Here is a 20694-nt window from a genome sequence, read left to right as displayed (position 1 = left end):
GAAGGCGCGGTTGCGGGGCTCAGGCAACTGGAAGGTCTGGTGGCGCGTCTGGTTGCCTCGGCTAATAGGACTCATTTGATTCTATACCCCACGACTGACCAGTTCCACCGGATGCGCAACCGGTGGCGTGTCTGGTTGCCTCGGCTTATAGGACTCATTTGATTCTATGCCCCACGACTCACCAGTTCCACCGGACGCGCAACCGGTTGCGCGTCTGGTTGCCTCGGCTAATAGGGCCCTTAAAGATAATAAAAAAGAGAAAAGAAGAGAATTTCCACCAACTAGCATGGAGTTAACACTTGACTCATCTTCCCTTCACTCATTGTCAGTGGGGTACCTATGGGGGTGGGGGGTGAGGGGATAGATCCTCCCCAAAGCCTCTGAGCAATAAAGTAATTATTTAAAACTATTGCCTAGTTTCGACATATATGTAATAACTGAATCTGCTTAAAGTTAAATTTTTAGTGTCAGAATGATGTAAAATATATTTCCAGGCAGTCATTTATCAAAAATTTTCCTCTTGCCTCTGTGTGTGTGGAAAGGGGGGGAGGATTTGCCACCCATGCCCTTCTTTCCCCCAAAAGCATATTCCTAGTTAGGCCACTGCTTTCACTAGATTCCTTTCTTTAATTCAGCATCACAATCTTCATCTCTCCTCATTCTTGGAACAAACCCTAACTCTTCCTAAATTTTTCCTCTCTGCCACCTCAGTGGTGGTCCTCCCCTCCTAACCTTGAGGTCAGGCAGTAAAAATTGTCACACAAATTGTCATTCCTATATGGTGAGTTATTCACCACACAGGTTAGGGCACCCATAGTCGTTTGTGACAGTCTAACAAGTTAAATGTAATAGAAGACAGTTAAGTCCTAAATTCATATGGCACGAAGACAAAATTAAAATTATTATTATTAGAATCATCAGCAAACCCCTTTCCCACACTCTAATGTTTCTATCTGCTCTATTTTTTTTCCTAAATATCCATCCTAATTCCGTTTATCCTCCATGACAGGGTATCCAGCCAATCAAGGAAGAAAAATGTCATGCTTAATATGGAAATTGCATACTTTTTATTAACAGTATGTTGATATACTACAGTGAACACTTAGTACCGCAATATACTTTTTTCCGCTTAAAATTCAGTTAATACCCTAGAAAATGACTCCCAAAAGTCGCCCGAGTTTCGCGGGCTAAAAAATACCGCCCCCACTAATCTTTGGCTGTGACGTCATAGTTCAGTACGAGTCCAAGATCCAAGCCCAGTAACTGCAGGTTTGGAAGAGCCACGTTGCGTTTAAAGGAGAACATGGCTGAAATAAGGAAAAATTACAAGTGGTGCATTGTTCCTCTGTGCGATAACACCCCAGAAAAAATTTTCGTCTGCATTCCCACGGAGGAAATTAGAAGAAAAGCCTCGATGCATGCCGTCTGTCGGGATGAGCGTTACGGAAAAATAAGAGGAAAAAAAAACGGAAAAATAAACGGAATGATAAACCCGTGTGCTATGTGAGCGAAGATAACTTTAATATAAATAATATTTCCATATTTCATTGACTGAATAACTTGAAACTGAGATTTTTCGATAATTCGGCCGCCGTAGAATAAAAACTCAACTTCCGAACAAAAATCGAGATAGGTGTTTCTCGATGGTTACGATCGTTACGATGGACTCATATTATTAAGACACTTGTTAAATTTCAGTTACGGAAGGACATAGAAAATTCCATGATGTTTAAAATCAAGGGAGTCAATATGAAAATATAGATCTATATTTTCATATTGACTCCTCATATTGATTATCATATTGCTCAGCAACGTTGATCCTCATGCATTCGAGTGCCAGCCAAGAAGACAGCGTTTTCTTCTACTCTCGGCGTCAAAATGATGTGCCGCTGTACTTTGCAAACGTTATATCCTGGCTTCACTGCATGCTATAAAAATGAACTATTCGTCATTTTAAAGGAAATTTTATCCTAAATTCTGATTTATTTTATTACAAAAATTTCAAAAATGTAGACACGGCCAGTGCAATAAATGACTCCGCGCACCGAAAAATTAGCCGTTTTGTCAATTTCATGAACTTTGCAACTCAACCTAGGGAAAACTACTTCGTCTACAGCATTCACCTTCCACATTAATTTACACTCATTAGTGCGGATTAATAAAATGACTTTTGGGTATTTTTAGAACTTATATTTTGTTATAAATTAATGAAAATATTTAAACATTATCTTGTCCCATAGTTTATCCCGAAAGATAAAGGAAGTTGTAGATGGAAAAAGAATGGAATCCAGAGGTGGTCACAAAAAATTAATCGCAGCATTCTTTGATTTTATTCTACGCCGTTGCTTGCTTTTCAGAAAAAGTTGAGTCACAAGAGGAATGTTCCGCTGCCCTTGATTTGGAAACTGTGGAGATAGAGGAAGACGTGTGGATCAGCAATTTCCGTTTAGTTGGTTTTGTCAGGATAAACCAAGGATCCATTTAAAGGTTGTCAGGCCATCGTATAAAGAAAGGATCCTGCTGTGCACCACAGGGGAAATGGGGTGTTTGAGAAAAGGTCAAACCTAAAGTTGCCCAAAGGAATGTGCAGTTCTATGTTGCTCTTTCCCCAGTTAAGACCAAATAGAAATTGGATTGGGATGATATTTTCACCACGGGTTCCAGTGATAGTGAGAGTGGAGGTGATCACGGTCTTCGTCGAAGGTCATACCTCTAGGATTTCCGATACGGAATTTTTAAGTGACAACCGGTCGCAATGACGATGAGCTCGCCTTTAGAGAAGGTTTCAGATATATCGTGAGAAAAGCTCCCAAAATGTATTAAAGACTCTTTTTGGAAAACATGCACATTTAAATGCTAATTTAGGAAGTATTTAATTTCAAAAGTAACTTATTAACACCTGAAGACGTTGTGTTTATTATATTGATCGAAGGGCGATTGACCGATTCTTTCTGCAGAATAGGAAGTGGCTTCGGGGTTTTTAGTCACAAGATGGTAGATTGTGTTGGAAGTTCGTCTATATTATCGCTACTAAATTGAAACATTAATAGTCTGGCTTCCTCAGAGCTTCCTGTCGCCTTCCAGGCAAGGTATTTTTAAGTTGAAAGTATCATCGACAGCTTCGAGGTGGATATAAGTTCACCATAAGACTCTACCGGACTGCCAAAAGAATACACATTTCACGTGAGTATACGCTTTCGCCAATATTATACGCAAGTCTCACTTTGTTATGAACTATAAAACATTACAGATGAACATCAGCTACCTTTCCATTTTTTCTCGGCATCGACTTTCCGAGCCGACGAAGTCTACAGTTTCACTAAAATACCCTGTTATCATGATGGAATCAGTAACAGGAAGCTTAAGCTATTGCAATTGCAATTGCTAGGATCAGTCTAAGAATAACCATATGCCTTCATCTTTACGCAATCTATCGCTTTCAATGGAGGAGAAATACATCAAACAATAGCCCTGAAGTCACAATGAACAACTCCGATACGTCTGCACTTCAATAAATGAATCATAACCACGCCGTCGCATTTATTCAAGAATGCAACCTATACTATGGCCGTGCCGCCGTGCCTCGTACTGAACTATGACGTCACTTTTCTACCAGCCAATCATCGGGCGTTTTCGCTTCTCACTTGCATTTGAAAATTCTCGTGATCTTTGATGCATTAAATATCGCAAACCACGTCATAAAATAATAAAAAAACTTTCATCGAGGTATGCAAACATATATTTTTAAATAATTTTGGGGCTATTGATTATTTCTGAAATATATGCAAGTTCTCTATTCCTGACTTCCCAGGTTAATCTTATGTGATAACTGCAATAAATAGAATGTTTAAATACCCTAAATTACTTCAATACTTTTAAATCATATTAGATTTATGTATTTAAAAGGACTAGGAATAGATTAGTTAACACACATTTTATTTTAAATTTAAATGAGTCTTTTGTCTTGCCTGACATTCCACCTTTTTATACGGCTGTAAAAATTCTACTATACTGCACTTAAAATTACAAGTAACAAATTTTAGGCCAGAAAATGATAGTTGAACTACCTAGCAAAATTATATGTAAAATTAATTTCAAATAAATGATTTTGAAATTCCAGGTTGGAGCAGAAATTCGTGAATAATTCCAGGGGCTTAAAATTCACGCATACTTCCCGATTTTCCTGGTCGCAGGACACCCTGCATGATCACATCTCCAAACGGCTCGCGTACTCTTTCATTGCCCTTTCTCAGTTTTATTAAATTTTAAATTTTATCAAATTCATTACGTAAATATTGCTGACAAATACAGGTAGAAATCTCATAAGATATACTTACATCGATTCTTCATCATTTAAAGTGAAAGAAAACATAAAATCGCCATACCTTACAGGACATATAAGTTAAATAATTTCAAAACATATGACAGCAAACGCACCAAGAAACACAAAATACCTTACCTGGACACCGTTCGCGGAAAACAGAAAAACTTACAACCCTTTGATGGGCAATCCTTCACAGCGCAGGAGTCACGCATATTTGAGAATGCTCCAAAATTCTGGTCGCTACTTAGAAGCGGTAAACGCAGAAAAACAGCAAAACTTTCGAAATAGTCACAACATTATTCATCAACACACCAGGCATTCAAAGAACAGCAGACGGACGTCGCTTTCATTTGTTTTTCGGTTGGAAAAAAGATATTAATTAAAAATTGGCTTTAGCCTTTTTCGAGTAAATACCATATCATTTGATTTTGAATTTTATGCTTATTATGTTCAACAAAATAGTTATACACAATCCATTTCACTTGACTAGTATCACTACGACACCGTTTAAAGGCGCTACTTGCGCTAAATACTGTTTCCGTTCCCTCCGGATTCTAAAAGAATGGCTGTGTGGGGTGACCGTAGCGAAGAGATAGAAGAATATCAAGGTTCTTAAAGTAAGAACCATAAATACTAGTAATGTAAACTCTATGGTAAGAACCTTGGAAGAATATTACCGAATAACGGAACCGCGCAATCAAGTGACACTTGCGTGAGACAAGATAGTGACGATATTATCTGGATATTTTTCGCGTAATTGCTGCTTATAATTATTTATATATGCAACATAATACTTAGAAATGCCAGTAACAATGTATTTCAGAGAAAGCACGGGAAATAACAGAAATATAGGCTAATAATATAGTTGCAGTGTCAATGAGTACGGCACGAGCACATATTGATATGAAGTCTCTTTTCCATGATGTTGACTCGAATTCATCACAATTGCTGTAACTTAATGATGAGTTATGCAAATGAGCAAAAAATTTCAATATTATTATAGCCTACATTAGCTCATTTTACATACATGCACTAATAAAGAAAAAATACATTTTCATTTTACATAAATAAAGTTATCGGATCGTATTTAAGCTAGTTTGGGCCATTATAAACTTCTTCAATTTGATTTATTCTCGCGGTGGATGATACTTTCGTTGAACAGAAATGATTCAATTTTGACGATTATTATTATTATGTGCAGGGGCGGATCCAGGATTTTTTTCTGGGAGGGGCACAAGCAAGGCCGTATCCAGGATTTTGTTCTGGGTGGGGCACAACGATACCTCGTAATACAAAACGAACGCAATCATAATGGGACCGTATTAAAAATCTTGCATATTTTTGAGGGTCTGGGGAGGGCACGTGCCCCCGTGCCCCCCCCCTTGGATCCGCCAATGATTATGTGAGTAGATTTCAACGAGGAGTAGTTTGAGAGTGATCTACTAAATGGTCGAAAACTCCTTAAAAATTGATAAACTGCTGATCCAACTTTGTTTTTCTTCCCGCAACTCTCGAGAGCTTTTATGGGATGTAACTGATCCCTGACAAAAATAAACTCCACCATGGTGGGTACAGGAAGGGTGGCATCCTTCATGGTGGGTAGTTACCCTTGGTCAACCCTTCCTTTACCCACCATTAAGGGTAAGGGAAGGATAGAAAAATCCTTCGTGTACCCTTCCTTGGAACTCCTTCCCTTACCGTCCGTGTACCCTTCCTCTACCCACCATTAAGGGTAAGGGAAGGATAGAAAAATCCTTCGTGTACCCTTCCTTGGAACTCCTTCCCTTACCATCCGTGTACCCTTCCTCTACCCACCATTAACGGTTAGGGAAGGAGAGAAAAATCCTTCGTGTACCCTTCCTTGGAACTCCTTCCCTTACCATCCGTGTACCCTTCCTCTACCCACCATTAAGGGTAAGGGAAGGAGAGAAAAATCCTTCGTGTACCCTTCCTTGGAACTCCTTCCCTTACCATCCGTGTACCCTTCCTCTACCCACCATTAAGGGTAAGGGAAGGAGAGAAAAATTCTTCGTGTACCCTTCCTTGGAACTCCTTCCCTTACCATCCGTCAACCCTTCCTCTACCCACCATTAAGGGTAAAGGAAGGAGAGAAAAATCCATCGTTTACCCTTCCTTGGGACTTAGCATTTATAACTGAAGAAAACATATCCTGAAAGAGTCTCCTTAGCTACTTTCACCTGCTAAAGAGTATTGAGTTCCGTACAAGAACGTAAGCAGTCTTTGAAAGCAAAGATAGACGGGCTATACAACTAATCTTTAAAATTTCCTTAAGGAAAACAGTAATATACATATTCAGTGGCGTAGCCAGGGGTGGGGTCGGGAGGGTTCGGACCCTCCACCCCCCCCCCCCGAAGTATAAAAACACAATCATTTTCCTTCATAATAGAAATCAAAATATTGAAAAATAATGAATTTAAAAAATATTTCTTTGACTATTGAAGTTTTTTCGATTAAGAAAAGTGTTTGAATAAGTTAAATTCCAATACTTACTATCCTGTTTTTCAAAACTTTTCCCACCTGGTTTCGGACCCCCCCCCAAACGAAATTCCTGACTACGCCACTGTACACAATAGTTTCTGTAATGCCCCGTTCACATTACCATCTTTCTTAACCAGCGTAAGATGACGTCAGAACCAACGCGCGTTCACACTCAACCATGGTTAGACCCTGGCGACATCTGATGAGTGGTAGAGTAATTTCAAGTGAAAAATGAATTGACAAGAGCGAATAACTTGTTGGAAGGAAATATAGAATGTGCAGGGAAAAGTTCTTGTGTTAATTGCTATGATATTGATGATGAATTTAAACGTATGTGCATATTATGAGCTGCTTATGAATTAAAAATTGCATTCCAGCGTCGACAATCATTGTTCCTTGCTACGTAGAAGGTATTTCAAATGTGTTCGTCCAACTAATCATTTCATCCATAGTGTGGCTTGCAATTCTTCTACTGCTCCATTTAATACGAATGAAAGCGAATATTGCTGATAGTTAGGTTGATATCAACAACATATACTACTACTTGCCCTTGATTCGGATGTGTGGACAAATCATTGATGTAGGTGAAGAAAATCGAGGACCTAACCTTGAGACCTGAGCCTCAATTTGAGACACTTGTGATTTGGGATGGAGATACACTTTTCGCTGCATTACATTCTTAGCTATTATTGTTTTCTGACTTTGACAAAGGACATGATCCACTCTGATGCTATACCGTAAATTAAAACTCTTTTACCTCTTCTTCAAATGTGGACGAATAACTTGCGGAAATTTTATATTGATATGGGAAGAACTTTTGTTCAAGGATGAACATAAGTGATCTTTTTCAAACTGGGACAAAGAACTCTTACCAAAACATTAAAATCATTGTGACCTTCGGATTTTTATTATGGTAGTTTCGCACATTTTACTTAATTCTAGCAAAATATTTATATAGATTATTCAATCTGTCCGTAACAATACAATACGAGCTAATAGCTAATTCACTACGAACTATAAAGTATATCGCATAACTTAAATCAGGTTTAAAATCTCATACTATACAACACATTACGGAATGAATCAATAGCACTTTCCTTTGAATTAATTCTGACGAATATAATTCAGCAATAACGGCCGCCTCCTCTTCGAAACTTTATTTTCTGTTTTCTATCCTCCTATCCCACTTCGTTGCTGCTTCGCCTTCTTCTTTTACTAACCAGCTTTTAACCAACTTGCGTTCACACACGGCACACACGCATGAACTACCGCCAACCATGGTCGGAAAACGGTGGTCAGAATCCCAACCACGGTTAACGGGAACTTGCGTTCACACCTCGTTTTGTAACCATGGTCGGGGCTAACCGGCGTAAAAAGGACGTAATGTGAACGGGGCATAATTGTGTGAAAAAAGCTCATTTAGAAGTTCTTCCATTCACGTTTTAGGATGTAACCTATTTGTGTGGCTGACAATGAGACATGGCTAGAGTGATGTTCAGTATTTGAATGCCGATCTTATTTTCTGAAACGAAATAGGTGTGGTAGAAAAAAGTCACAGCTTTCTTCCACATAGGCCCGGGTGCGATTCTCATCTTAAGACTTTGTACTATAATATTCGTTGAGAAACGATATTTGTTAAGTACCGAGGTTGATAAATCTCTAGTTCGTTCTCCTGTTATACGTGGGTCCTGGGTTCAAGTCCACGTGAAGGCTAATTTTTTTTTATGCCCTATAACTTTAGAAATCACTGTTGCAACTCATCCCCATTCGTTTAATTTAGTTTATTAGCGATTTTTTAAATTTTTATGTTAATTTATGGACTTTTAGTTTTTATAATAATCCTACTCTTCCAGTGCCCTTCATCGAGGCTGGCCAAACCCTTCCCGTACACTCCAAGAAGGAGAGGGCGTACCCACCAATGTTCTAAAATACCCTTCGTGTACCCTTGCTGAAGGGTACAGGAAGGGTACACTTATCCTTCCTGTACCCTTCATCTAGGCTGGCCAAACCCTTCCCGTACCCTCCAGGAAGGAGAGGGCGTACACACCAATGTTCTAAAATACCCTTCGTGTACCCTTGCTGAAGGGTACAGGAAGGGTACACCTCTCCTTCCTGTACCCTCAATGGAGGGTAAACCTCTCCTTAATGGAGGAGTTTATTTTTATCAGGGATGTGTGGATCATGGTGCTATTTTTCCAGCATTTTTATAATATCCATGAAATCATGACGTTATGACAGTCCAGTCCAGTCAGTTACACGATGTTTTGATACTGAAGTGTTTATCAGCCCATAGGTCAGGACAGGGGCGCAGCTAGGAATTAAGGTCACGATGGGTTTTGGGCGCATTTAATTCTATGGTGTTGTCTGAAGGTGTGGAATACCCGCCACGGTAAGCGGAAGTTGCGGGGGTCCTCCCCTAGAAATGATTTCAGATAAATGATTCCAAATGGTGATTTTTATGGCTTTCTGGGGGATATTTTATTAATCCTTGCACTATGATGTTAGTAATATTAATCCAATTAAGTGATATGGATTAAAATAAAAAAAATCTCTGAGCTCCTGGGGGGAGGGGTTTTATAACCCCCTCCCCTCGCTGCGCCACTGACTCAGGGCTTCCATAGTGATATTGCTGTGGTTAATTGTAATATAGGTAATGTCAAAAAATAGTATTTTATTCATGCAAGACTCATATCCAGTCGTGCATGAATTTTCCAGGTTCTTAACTATGGAAGGGGTTGTGAATTATGGTACAACGATGAGATGATGATGTTCCTGCATTTTTTTTATAGTGTATCTATACATTAACTTAACGTTCTCAAGCCCATTCTCAGTACTTTGGCTTCATACGGAAACAATGATGAACAAAGAAAAAACTCAACGCCGGTAGGGGGAGGATATCTTAAGCTACCATTACTTTTATCGTAGTAAAAAAATAATCATGTCAAATGCAAAGTTTTATTTAAACTGACGATAAAACTTTGGAAGAAAATGCCATTTTATGATATAAAAAAATTAAAATTGTGGTTCTGCAATGTTCAGAATTGCGGGCGGCCCCACAAGGGTAGGGGCACCCCCGCCGCCCCCTATTTATGTATTCGAGGCCGTATGGAATTGCACATTATCTTCCTCTTGAGAGAAATCTCTTGCTTTAAGCAAGGTATTTATCACTTAGTTTTAATTCATGCCATTAATTTTACCGAAGGTGGGGGACGGAAAATGATCGGGTGAAAAATCCGAAAACCCCGACTTTCCCCCCGGGACCACCCGAAAAAATTCAAAATGGCGGAAAATTAAAATTTTCGGTACCATGCGACACGGGAACGCCTCCTGCTACCTTACGGTTCCACGTATTGGACTTTTTGCTTAGATTGAGAAACAAGAAAAATGTGGCTTTCTTTTTCCTTCGGTTTCATCTCCAAGTGTCGATTTTAAGACTCTTCAAAGTTGGAGAAAAATCCAACTTTTCGTCGATTTTGTGGGTACCTCCTACATCCGATCGGCTATTGCTCCGAAACCGTCCAATTGCCGGGAATATTGTTAAATTATTATGAAAGAAGAGTAATGAGGATTTTTAATCCAGTTAGTTTTAATCCACTACGCCAATAAAAAGCATCAGCAAAAAAATCGTCCAAATTAGCATTTTAATTTCTTCAAAAATCGACATTTCCGTGCTTTACGGCAAGCGATCGCCCACTGCTCCTTCACTATTCCTTAAGCCGGTGTCCCACGGTCAAATTTGCATCAAAATTTTTGGACCACGGGACGGGGGTGTCCCATGATGCATCTCATTTGGACGAAAGACAAACGAAAGACGATATTTATGTACACAAATTTGGAAGCTTGTGGAAGTGAAGGATTCTGTCTTTTCTAGCCGGCGAAATTGTCTGAACTGGCCTCTTGTTCATTAAAGAGGCGAAATAAAGAAAACAGAAGGAATGCTGAACTTGGCCTTGGCTGGAAAGGAGGTATGAAAGCGTTGGAATGAGCGTGCTAAACATGTTGGAGAAGGAGATGGTCGCCGATGTTTCCGTATATTATCGATAATAATTGACGATAAGTGAGGATATTTTCATATTCCTTATCAGCATGAGGGCAGAATAAAACGCCTGCATACAAACGTGAGGCACTTTATTCCCGCGAGGAAAATGTTATTAATGATGGACATTGTGGTTGAGACGATGTTATGAATAGTGCTGTAAACGTGCATTTAAATCACATTTTTTCTCTCCTAATCTAGCAGTTGCTAAAATAAGGCCCTTATCTTATAATCATAGTGATAGAAATGGGCAGCTGTAGTCAATGGCGCAGAGAGGGGGGGTTTGGGGGATAAAACCCCCCAGAGCTCAGAGAAATTTAAAATTTTTATCCATTTTACTTAATTGGATTGATATTACTAATAGAATAGTGTAATGAAAGAAAATAGTGTAAAGAAAATTGTAATGATAAAATAAATTATCCCCCAGAAAGCCGTAAAACTGTATCATGGGATCATTGATCGGCAAGAGGAACCCGACACCCGCGGCGTATATAAATTACGCCGCGCGACCGGCCGTGTACTACACGTGTGCACCTTTATATCTGTATCACCTATAAATGTACAAGCTTGAACAAATTACTACAAATACAGATCAATTTTAACAAATATCGAGAGTTATCATATAAATGCACGGAAAAAGTGGACAAAGTACGCCACGCGCGCGGCCGTGTAAAAATATCAGGCGCGCCCGCTAGAGAGTTAACAAATCAAAACAAATATCTACGTACCTTAAAATGTACCAATTAAGATTCGTGATCCTTTTTTCAAACTTTTTTATCTCCGAAACAGCTTGTTTTATTTACACAACTTACACCTACAACTTCGCTTAGATAATTATGGACTTAAGTCGAATTGGATCACTTTCCAAGACGGAACTGCCACTCCGTGCTTGACAGCGCGCTTATATTTTTCGCAGACGAGGCACAACGAAACATCGAGAAAAATCTCTAAGCCAATCGACTATTCCTTAATTCAATTCGAACACGACCCCTAAGTGTCGTTGCTTGCGTAGTTGGCGTAGTACGTGCTATCTAGTGACATTTAGTAGTGAGAAGTGATACTACGTACTATCACCACTCACTACTAAATGTCACTATTATTATAGTATTCTACCGATTAAGGTAGGTTTCCATGGAGTACTAAAGAAGTGATCTGGGAGCCTCCCTTTCCTTCCAGTACTGTCTTCTTCCATTCACTGTAAGGCCTACTCCCTTTCAATCTATCTAAAAATCCTATGCGCCGCTGTATAAGATCGTCGTATGAGCACTAAGAGAGCATAAAGTGGGTAATATATATCCATTTTTTTTCTTTTGGGGGGAGCATCAATCCCCCTTGATCCCCTCCCTGGCAACGGCCTTGGGTAACTTACAACTCATCCGCCGTGAAGTTAGCATCCCACCAACGCACAATAATCAGAATTTTTCCCCACTTCACGACGAGGTAGGGACACCAAATTCACGTGAGTGATGTCTTTCACGTCCCCCTGTGTTCCGCTACCTGGAGAACGCGGAACGTTTAAATTAAAGGGGTGCGACCGTCGAAAAACCATGTTTGCACTATAGCTAGAGGGCCGGCATTTTTAGTGAGGGCGAGGTATTACACACAACACGGGATAAGCACGTAAAAACCCCCGATTACCCCCTGTAACTCCCCAAAAAATTAAAATTAGTTATATTTTTTGTCATATTTTAATTAAATATGAAATAGGACACATATATTATATGTCATATTTTAATTAAAATATGTGTCATATTTTAATTAAAATTAAAATATGACACATATTTCGGCTACCTACCATACTAAATGTATTGTTTTAATTGATTCAGAAATACAATGGCAGAGGCTTTCTTTCTCGTTAATTTCATTTCTCTAGGACTATTGACGGAATTCTGGGGTACGGACACTTCAACGCGATTTTATTTAAAACTTCCCGACGAGGTACGGCTACGAAATTCACGTGAGTGATGACTTATTAGTGCGCCTATGCACCGCTACGTGGAGAACGCGGAAAGTGCAATGTAAACGTTAGTAACAGTCGAAAATTCATGGTTCCACTTCAGCTAGATAGCTGGAATTTTAATGTGGGCGGACGAACCAATTTTATGCAGGAAAACCTCTCAAAAACTGCGGTGACGCCCTGGAAGACCCCCGAAAAATAAAATTCTGTAACAAGTCGCTAAATTTTGGGACCTTTCGCACATTTTTGCTGTAATACCATGGCCCTATGACTCGTCGATAGGTAATCCATGAGGACGATAGTGAGCGCAGTCATTACACACATAGTAACCCCGGTAACCCCCTGGACCCTCTCCGAAAAATTTAAAAAAGCTAGCGAGCCGCCTTCTTGGGTACTATGCGTCTATATGCCGACGCATTCTTTACCCCTCGCACTCATCGCTACCGAATCCATGACCGACATGGATGATAGCTGGTAGTACGCAACGCTTGGTGGGGAGTGAAAACCCTGGCGGTGAAGCCGCCCAACAACGAGGGACGGCGAAGGGGGCCCTGGTAACCCGCGGGCGGCGAAGCCAGTTAAACATTGTCGTTATTTTACATTAAAATATGCGTTCTAAAAATACGCAAAAGTCATTTTATTGAGATTTTGTGGAAATGTCAGTGTACGCGACACGACAGCATTAAAAGTGGACTGTATTTTCTTCTTTGCGCCGGGAGTCGCACACCATCCAAAGTCACCACTTACCTGAGTGTCGGGCTCTCGTCGATGGCTTCCTGAGGCAGCGTCGGCTCGAGATACTCCAACTTGACGATACATTCACCACGCTCACGTTCACGGCCAACAACAGCGAAAGCAATGACTTTGAAAAATTACACTCTCGCCCATATGGGCGCACAACAAACAACAAAGCAAGCGAGTAGCGATTACGGCATAAGAAAGGAGCAAGCAGTCAGAGAATCCAAAGTTAAAATTCTTTAGTCCTCATGATTTAAATTCGTTAAAAATTGCTTGCTAATTATTCATCTCCTTAACGCTCTCATTGTTGCTGATCAAAGTTTTGCTCAGCTTGTCTCTAAAGGACTTATCGATGGCTAAAATCTAACGACAATTATCTCAAAAATAGCAACTTTTCAGGAGAGAAAAAAAACAATGAATTTATTTTACTTGCACACTGAAATTAAAAACCAAAAGCTAATAAAACTAAAAAAGAAGCATTCATTTGCATATAAATAGTTTTTCTTTGCTTGTATTTTCTTTTTTTAATGTTATAACACTTTTTAAAATTTAAGATACCCGCCTCAAACCGGCGGAATTTCAGATACGTGTTGTTAGAACTTAGCCATCGATGTGTTTTCCATTGTAAAAATGTAGATGCACCATGTTCATAAAAAACAGATACACACTTGAGGTATCCGATTATATGCATAAAACAAATTTAAAAAATAAGTAGTTAAAAAAAGGTTTATTGCTACTGTTATTCCAGCAATTCTTCACTAAACAATTATGGCAACAACCAAACAAATCTGTAAGCAACTACATACAATCAGTCAACGATCTACCTGAACTCTCTACATGAGCATCATTTTACCAATAACTCTTTCACTAGGCATGACGAAAACGATTCATCGCGGATTGTCCAATTCTTCTTGCCTGTTATTAGCTTGTCTTCTGATTGATGAGCAAACTTATCCACCTAATCATACACAAAAGGAGAATTGCAGCCTCAGAAATACGTTCATGAGCATATTAGAGAGATTTTTAAGTAAGGTGAAGCTTTTTTTGCAGGACATTTCAACTGCGATTTTATAGATGAAATGAATTTTTACTAAGCACATAGCACTGGGCTCTCAACGCCAAACTGGATCATTATAAGTAATAAAATATTTTTATTTTGGAGCATAACTTGACATGGAATGGTGGTGTGAATTCAAATTTCCTGACGTAAGTCAAATGATTTAATTTAAAGAAACAAAAAATTTGTTTTTCAACTTGGTGGAGATAATAGAAACAGAGGTAACAATTTAATGTATTTTTTGTCAGGCAAATATCTGAATCTATAAGAACGATATGTAGTAAGATAACCGGAATTTCTCAATGGATATAATCAGAAGCAAAAAAAAAAAGAACTTGAAGAATGATAAGAACCACCATGAATAATACATCACAAACACTCGAAAAAATAATACTGCTAAGATTACACAACCCGCTCGTTAGAGACTAAAGAACATGGTTAGAGCGTCACGCGTGTGGATAACCACCTTGCAAAAACATGTAATACAACTTTTTCTGGTATAATTGATGGTGGACAAATGGGCTTACTTCCTAGTACATGGAGTTTTATTCTAGGCAGCATGACAGGAATATCATCCTTAAAAAATGGAATGAGGGATATATCTCGAAATAATTAAGGAAGATACTCAAGAATGTTATCTCCACGGTGACCGCACACGATGAAACCACGTCATATGGGCGTGGAGATTATTTGAATCAGGAAATCGAAGTAGAAAGGAAGATAACCAAGAATGTTATCTCCATAATACACACGCACGATCGAGCCACGTCATATAAGCATAGAGATACTTGAATGAGGATTGTGGCTTTAACGAAAAATGAGGTAGCAAAAATTTCCCCTAAAAATTTCCACTTACTTTCAATTATGGTTAACGCACAAAACACGAAAGAAGACGGCGAAATAAGGAGCACATCGTCCATGAAGAGTGAAAAGTAAAAGAAAATCTACATAGAAATATTCCTCTTCAATTACCTGATAATTTATACTTCCTATCCAGTTCCTCTGCGAAACCGGAATGTCTACATTTAAGCAAGTCGTGAGCCGTCGATCTAGCTTCCTTAAATACCTTGGCCACTAAATCAGGGTCTTCACTATCTACACAACCATTCAATTTGACTATCAACCCCTTGTCTAAGTTAATTTGGCCGCTATTCACATACTCTGCAACCACAGAAGATGCTTCACTCATCAGTTCTTTTAGGGCATCCGAATCGTATGAAGTCGCGGAGGATTTCTTTCCCTTCAATTGTTCACATTTTGCTTCAATGCCTTTGCATTTTTCCCAAAACTTAACTGTGAGCGACTCTGCATAAAACTCACAAGAGTCTAAATACTCGATAAATTCCTTTCTTCCATCCTTACTAGATAAAGTGTCCCTTAGGCTTCTTGACCACAATTTGGCATCTTCATTCAGTCCTTTACGCCCTCCAGAGCTACCCGCACAGTCCTCCATTTTTCTTTTCTATTGCAAGTCCCAAGTCCAAGCACACGCCCACTAAGTTTCAGCCGGCACCTGAGGGTGAAACTGAATCTAAATATTACACGGGCACAAAAAGTAATTAGGAATACATTAGGAAGGGTTCTCAGTAACACACGTTGGGAGATGACAGCGGATTTTTAACTAAATAGAATCGCTACACTTACCACGTCAATATGCGATGAATGATCCTAAATGCAACGTGCTCTTCCCATGAAACACGTACGGCGCTTTGGAAGCTTTGGAGTATTTCCATTTTCCAGTAAATGCCTTTGACACTGGTGGCGCAGATGTAGCAAAGATAAGAAGGATAAGAAGGCAATATCCGCAAAGGATTAGTCATGACAGGCTCCCAAGATGCACTGCGGTTTAACCATCTTGGTTCCCGCCCGACTACAGTAAACGTAAAGGGTTTAGGTTGAGCATTAGAAATAATTTAAAGAAATGGTGTACTGTGGTGTACGAAATGCTCCAATTCCACGAAAAAAATAGTAAGACTGTTTATGTTTCCTTCTGATTCTAAAAGAAGGGCTGGATGGGGTCACAAATTACTAGAGGCAGGCTATTTTCGCTTTTGACGAAATCGCGAAATTTCCGTCAGATGATTAAAAAAACCGAGCTATCACTCGAAGATGCATTACCGCTAAAAAAAAGTGGAATATTAAGCATTTCGTTTTCGCGAAATCCATACTATTTCGCGAAATCATTAATAATTCACGAAATCTGCCACGAAATGATTGTATTTTATCGCGAAATTTCGTCGAATGCGGTGTATGGAAGATGCCCATCAACACAAGATGTTTTGTGGTTTTTAACATGCCGGAAATCGATCGCGTTAATTATTTTGAAGCATAGATTTCCATTTTAAAAACTGAGACCATAAGTATCTGGTAAACCTCTGGAAAATTCATCTCGCACTCAGAGAAATTCCCTCACTGTACTGAAAAGATGAATTCAAAAACGTAGAACAATTCGAGGAACGATAAAGTGATAATATTATAATACTTGCTGATTACGAGTTCCTAAATATCAGAACATCAACGAAGGTCACCATTCCAAACGCTTTTAAAAATTCGTTAGCGCAAATTGAGCTGAAGCGAACTCACGGCAAATTAATCAGAAAAGCAGTGCTTCCTCGCACTTTCTTTTGCGGCAGTGGACAATAAACGTAGTGTCGGAATGTGATGTTCAGATGTCCCTATCAATGTTTAAAAAAGCCATTTCAAGCCATCTATTCTACCATTTACCGCGAAATGGATAATTCGGCATATTTACAGGAACAAGGTATTCACTGGAAATCCCTGATGCGTATAATTACACATTTATAGTTTTTACCATATTGAGATCCAACACTAGCTCGAAAATATTTAAGTTCGACACTTTTGGGAAAGGATAATTCGATTCGTATCTAAAATAATCCAGTTTTCGTAAACATTTCCTAAATGTCAGAACATCAACGAAGGTCACCATTCCAGACAACGCTTTTTAAAATTTCGTTAGCGCGAGTCGAGCTGAAGCGAACTCACGACAAACTAATCGGAAAAGCAGTGCTTCCTCGCACTTTCTCTTGCGGCAGTGGACAATAAACGTAGTGTCGGAATGTGATGTTCAGAAGTCCCTTAAAGGATTTCATTTACCAATTTATGCCTCTTTCTCTGTCCGTACTCCGTGAGGTTAGGGTTTTTGCCGATGCGTAGCGGGCAAGCCGTCTCCCTTGTGAATGACGCGTAGTGGGCTTGCCGTCTCCCTGGTGAATGCCGGTGTCTACCGCCGCGCGCTGTTTTTCGCTTTCAAAATCGCCAGACTTAACACAAAGTCACGTTGGTAACTACATTGTAGCTGTATTGCATTTGGAGCATTTTTGAATTGTATCACTAGTTGAACATCGACAGAAAACAGTAACGTGGAGCTGGTGAGAGGACCCACTTCATGGTATTCGTATTGTGGAAATAACGAAAGGCAGAAAGACTGATTAATTGGATATTCAGAAATACTTGGAGGTTGATAATGCCTAAAGTTGTGACTGTGTTTCAGAGAGTGCGAGAATATGAGAAAGAAGGATTTTATGTGTTTGATAAAGCAAAAAAAATATGATGTGCAAGTTTTGCAATGTCATTGTGGACTGGAGCCGGAAAGACACATGTGAGAAGCATGTCAACGCCAGAGCTTCTCATAAAGAAAATAAGGAGAGGGTGATGTCTGAGGGAGGATCAAAACGGCAGACTTCGATTTCTGAAACATTGGATGCGAGCAAACGGGCAAGGCAAGAAAAAGAAAAATTCACAAAAGACACGGTGAGGGCATTTGTGAAAGCTAATATACCTTTGTTTAAAGTTGATCACCCAGCTGTTAGAGAGTGGATGGAAAAATATATTCCAGGGGCAGGTAGTCTTCCTCATTCTAAAACTTTGAGGGATGTTTATTTAAAAAACATTGGAGAGGAGGAAGAAGTAAATCTTAAAGAAGTAGTTAAAGGGAGAAAGATAGTGATTTTATGTGATGAAACCACTGATCGAAAGGGTCAGTGTGTATTTGTAGTCTTATTTAAAGTGCTTTTGCTTGAAGAAGGCAGCAAGCTTTTCGTTGCTGCTTGTAAAGTGCTCCACCACCGCCACAGTGTGTTCTCGAGTCTTGGTGGAGACATTAGGAAAATATGGTGTGGACTATCAAAATGTACTTTCATTTACAACAGACTCTGCCCCATATATGACAAAATGTGCTGACATTATAAAAGTGCTAACGTCATCTAAACTCATCCATGTCCAGTGCTGGGCACATAAACTCAATCTTGTGGGAAATATGTGGGCAATTGGACTTCCTGAACTGAATCAATGTGTTGTGAAAGCTAAAATGGCTTTTCTTAACACCAGAAAAAGGAAACATCATTATTTGAAGTTTCTTGAAGACAAACATGTTACCCCAAAACTGTATCCCTCACCAGTTGCCACTAGGTGGAATGCTTGGTATTGTTCCGTTGCATATATAGATGAATATCTCCCTTACCTTGCTGATTTTTTCATGTTTGAAATTAAGTACTCTAATGACAACAGCCCCTCTACCAGATATTTCAAGTGCCTAACTGTAGATGAACTTGCAGGTTTGAAATGCCAGGCAAAGTTTGTAGTTGAGCATTGTTCAGCCAATGTTGCACTTTTAGAGACACTGCCACTCCAGAGCTGTAGAAGCACAGTTGGCAAATGTTGGAAAAGAAGCAATGTTAAAACTTAATTCTCTTGTAGCTAATGACCCAGCAAAAGACTTTTGGGAGGCTATGGGCCAACTTTTCAATCCTAGGAACATTATTGCAAGTAGGCTGCATGTAAATCATAGTTCTGTGTCTCAGCATGTAAAAAAATTGCCCTTGCTTAGTGATCTACCCATAATTGATTTTACTAAAGCTTATTTAGCAACCAAAAAATGTGTCATTGATGCTGCAGCTACAGGCGAGGTTGACCTAATGGCTATTGTTAAGAGTCTTAGATATGATTATCCTAAATATGCAGAATATGCTTTCTATTGTTTAAGTATTCCTGCCTCTAATGTTGACAGCGAGAGAGCATTCTCAGCGTACAGCAACATTATGTCTGATAAAAGGACATCGCTAAAACCAGAGAATATGGAGACACTAATAGAACTATATTTTTGCGAATAAAGTCAATTTTACTTATTGGCAGAATTGTGGATCGGAAAGAACCAATAATTTATTTTCCTTCCTATTTCATGACTTCTATTGCTGTATTACTCAAATATGCCTTAGTGTCCCTTTCTTTAATATTACATAAAAATTTTCAAAAATATCTCTTACACTGAATATTTTATTGTGCTTTAAATTATTTATGCTTCAACATTTTTTCACCGAAATTTCATGTATTTACCGCTTTTTTGCGACGAAATCCACCATTTTATTCACTGAAATTCGGGAATTTTATTCACCATTTTTCACCAGCTCTACAAATTACCGAAGAGACTAACGGAAACCCGCAACCACATCACGCTTGCGTGACACAAGATAGTGACGATATTACATGGATATTTTTGCCGTTATTGCACCTTATAATTATGTATATATTCAAATTAATACTTATAAATGCCAGCAACAATGTATTTCAAAGAAGGCACGGCACATAATAGAAATATGGTCTTCTTTAAAGTTGCAGTGTGAACGAGCACGACACGAGCACAAATTTACATGGAGTCCTTTTTCCATGATGTTGACTTGGATTCATCACTTATTGCTATAAATTAATAACAAGTTATGCAAGAGCCAAATTTTCAATATTTTTATAGCCTACATTTTCTCGTTTTTACATATGCACTAATAAAGAAATTGTATATTTTCATTTTACATAAATAAAGTTATCGGATCGTATTTAACCCTCTATAACCCAATGCTGCTTCTAAGCAACATAAAATTTTTGCACACTCAGTTCTATTTAGGAGATATTTAAAATACGTGTTCTTTTGTGCCATAAACTTTAATGGAGAAATCTGTAACTGCCACAATAAGTTTGAGTAAAATTTTTTCACATTTTTCGAGTGAAAAGCCTTGAATTTAAATTTATCTTAGAAGCAGCTCTGGGTTATAAAGGGTTAAGCTAGTCTGTGC

The 20694-nt window shown here is 38.9% G+C and overlaps 1 long non-coding RNA gene across 1 annotated transcript; it reads right to left on the bottom strand.

Moving 5' to 3' along the window:
• Positions 1–14266: 14266 nt before the first annotated feature.
• On the bottom strand, positions 14267–16439 carry LOC124174207. The gene is made up of 2 exons (XR_006868904.1): positions 16256–16439; positions 14267–16142 (listed from the first exon to the last, which is right to left on the bottom strand). It is a non-coding gene; the product is annotated as an uncharacterized LOC124174207 (long non-coding RNA).
• Positions 16440–20694: the final 4255 nt, after the last annotated feature.

Source organism: Ischnura elegans, chromosome 1 (genome assembly GCF_921293095.1).
Source record: "Ischnura elegans chromosome 1, ioIscEleg1.1, whole genome shotgun sequence".
In the NCBI taxonomy this organism is placed as follows: Eukaryota; Metazoa; Arthropoda; class Insecta; order Odonata; family Coenagrionidae; genus Ischnura; species Ischnura elegans.
This window is presented reverse-complemented; position numbering and strand designations above follow the sequence as displayed.